Genomic DNA, 2962 nt, shown 5'->3' with positions numbered 1-2962 from the left:
CTGATTAATATAAACTTGAAATAAGGATGTTTTTGGCAATATCCCATATCTACCATGATCCTAGATTTTGTTACTAGAGTTTGGATAAAATTTGTGATTCCTATACTTTAAGGTCCCCTCTCAGGATTGCACCTGGAGAGTTCCTAGTACTCTATCAATCTCGACTATGGGAGGGAGACTCAAGGAGAGGCTTACCCATTCCATTCCTGGCTTGAGCAGTCACTAGAAAATGGAAGGCAATCTGCTACAAGTCAAACCTCACCTGTGATGGGCAGCAGCAGCAAGAGAGAGAGTAGAGGGTGGAGACTCAGGTTTACTGAGTGGATGGAGGCAATGGTAAACCACTTCTGCATTTTTACCAAGAAAACTCTATGGATACAACTACCAGAACGACTGCAGATGGAGGTGGGGCATTTATATTTCCATGGAATCACTAGTGGTCTAAGATGACTCAATGGCATAAGACAAGACAGTACTTTAAAGGCCACCATTTTACCCATCATAAGGTGTGGGTAATATTTCTTTGTAGAGCAAATAACCATACAAATAAATCCTGTGACTTTAATTGACTTTCATTTTTACTGAAACTAATTGTACATAATTGCTGCCTTTCCAGAGCAATGATAAACAAAAGAAAAACACTGAAATAGAGACAATTTTCAAATCAAGAATTATCCTTGAGTGATTTTTCATATAACAATTACATATTGCATCTGGAACTATAGTTCTCAATGCAAAACAATGTATCCATATTACTTAGACATAGTTTATGCAGTGTCCACTTGAAAAACCATATCCCAAGTATTTTACCTGAGTCACTGAATATATAACAAGTTGTCTGAATAAAGAGGGAGTTCTTGTTTTAAGTTCCAGTTTTAAAAAACCACATGATTACAATATATTATTTAAACATGGTCAGTAAAAATGTATTCTATTTTAACAAATACTATATAAATTGTTTAATTCTTTAAACCAGAAAACACTTTTAACATTGGCTTTGATTCACTTAGTAATGAATGTGGGAGTGTTTTAAAGAAATGCACTTCTAAAAAACTAAACTTCAAGGATGAGGTTGAAATACCCAAAATACTGACTAAAGATCAAAGCACTGAAAAAAAAAGTATTCTGTACCATGTGTGTGCATATCCACTATAGACATAAATTTTCTAGGCATGGAAACAAAACATATAGGATCCTGGCATGTAGCAAGGTGGCCTAGTGGAAAGAGCACATGCCTGAGAGTCGGAGGACCTGGAATCTAATCCAGGTTTCAACTCCTGTTTAGGACGGCACCAAAATAAAAGTCCATATGGAAATGTAATTTCTCTCTGCTTAAGATACATTTGGGGTAAAAAGGAAACTTGTCTTCTGCTGTCAAATAGTCACCAACCCAAAGCAACTCTGTGGACACATCTCTCCCAGAACACCTCACCTCCACTGGCAATCATTCTGGTGGTGTATCCATGGAATTTTCTTGGTAAAATATGGAAGTGGTTTACCATTGCTTTCTTCCATGCAGTAAACTCTAATCTCTGCCCTCGATAAAGTCTAATCTCTGCCCTCTACTCTCTCCCATGTCACTGCTGTCCAGGATGGTGAGTTTTGATTGTGCAGCAGATTGCCTTCCATTAGCTGGCCACTGCCCAAGCTAGGAATGGAATGGGTATGCCTCTGCTTGACTCTCCCTCCCATAGCCGAGACTGGTCAAGTACTGGAAACTCTCCAGGTGCAATCCTGAGAGGAGGAAAAAGGAAACTAGGATAAACTAATTTGCATCATTTAACATCAGCAGCTCTGAATGTCATTCTGTAAATTTGAACTGTGTATCTTCTATTGCTATTCTTTCTGATTTGTAGTATTGACAATTTCAACTTTGATCAGTGTTCTCTGAGAATCTGGTTCAGTCATGATAACTGAGGGGATTCAGCTGAAGTTTCTAAACCCAAATATTCCTTGGATTACTCTGAATTGTGGGTACCTTTAGCTCAGTTTGATGTTACAGCTAAATGGGTCCAATCTCAATTGCATGAAACAATAGCTCCAGAATCCAAAGTGGGGGAAGGGGAAGAACTCATTGTAATTGTAGATACAAAACAAATCTGAAGGAAACTTTTCATCTCAGAGTAGTCACATAAGTAACAGTATTTATTGAACATGAACAAAGTGGAATGCCCTGAACTATGCACTCGGGTAGTACAACAGAAGCATAAAATGCATTTCTTTTCCACACAGCTGGTGGTAAATAAATTTCTTACCACGGAATGTTGGATAGAGCAAAAATATCCGAGCTAATTAAGGGATACGGATAACTTAATAGACCAGCACTATTCCTTTACCAAAAGTGTGGAAATGTGGCAAGAGATATGGAGCAGAAAGCATTCTGGAAGCTATCAAGACGGTTCAAAGGTGATGAAGTTTGAAAATCACTAGCCCCATGGGACAACTGAATGTAACAGCGTGATTTAGTCTTGACTTCAAAATTAAAAATAAAATCATCTTTTCAGGTGTAACTGAAGAAAGGAATGTCACCAACCAAGACTAGTAAGGAGCCGAGGACCAGCAACAAAGGAAGCAGACTCTGGGGTTAGAATACCTGTTATGTTCTGAGAAAATGTTCCTTCAGTGCCAGGTACCTCCACATTGAGGATATAAATTCTCAGGCTCCATAGAGTGCCTGTCTTCTGCCCAGTTATTGAAGTGAACACAAAAGCAAGTGACACTGTACATTTTACAGTCATTGAGTATATCTAGATCGCCCCACATTTCATGACCTTATCCCATTTTCACGGAGAGGAGATGGATTATTACCCTATTTCTGAAGCAAATAGTCATACTTCCCTACAGGAATTGGGGAAAATAGAACTACAGAGCAGTATGGCCTAGTGGAAAGTTCATTGCCCTGTGAGTCAGTTGCCGGATATGTGACCTTGGCAAGTAACCTAACATTTCTGGGCCTTAGTTT

At 38.7% G+C, this 2962-nt stretch overlaps 1 non-coding gene across 1 annotated transcript; it reads right to left on the bottom strand.

Annotated features, from left to right (window-relative positions):
- Positions 1 to 1606: 1606 nt before the first annotated feature.
- On the bottom strand, positions 1607 to 1744 carry LOC119945356. Its single transcript, XR_005456224.1, has one exon. It is a non-coding gene; the product is annotated as a small nucleolar RNA SNORA7 (small nucleolar RNA).
- Positions 1745 to 2962: the final 1218 nt, after the last annotated feature.

Source organism: Tachyglossus aculeatus, chromosome 24 (genome assembly GCF_015852505.1).
Source record: "Tachyglossus aculeatus isolate mTacAcu1 chromosome 24, mTacAcu1.pri, whole genome shotgun sequence".
Lineage (NCBI taxonomy): Eukaryota > Metazoa > Chordata > Mammalia > Monotremata > Tachyglossidae > Tachyglossus > Tachyglossus aculeatus.
Note: the sequence above shows the minus strand (reverse complement) of the source record. Positions and strands in the feature narration are given on the sequence as shown.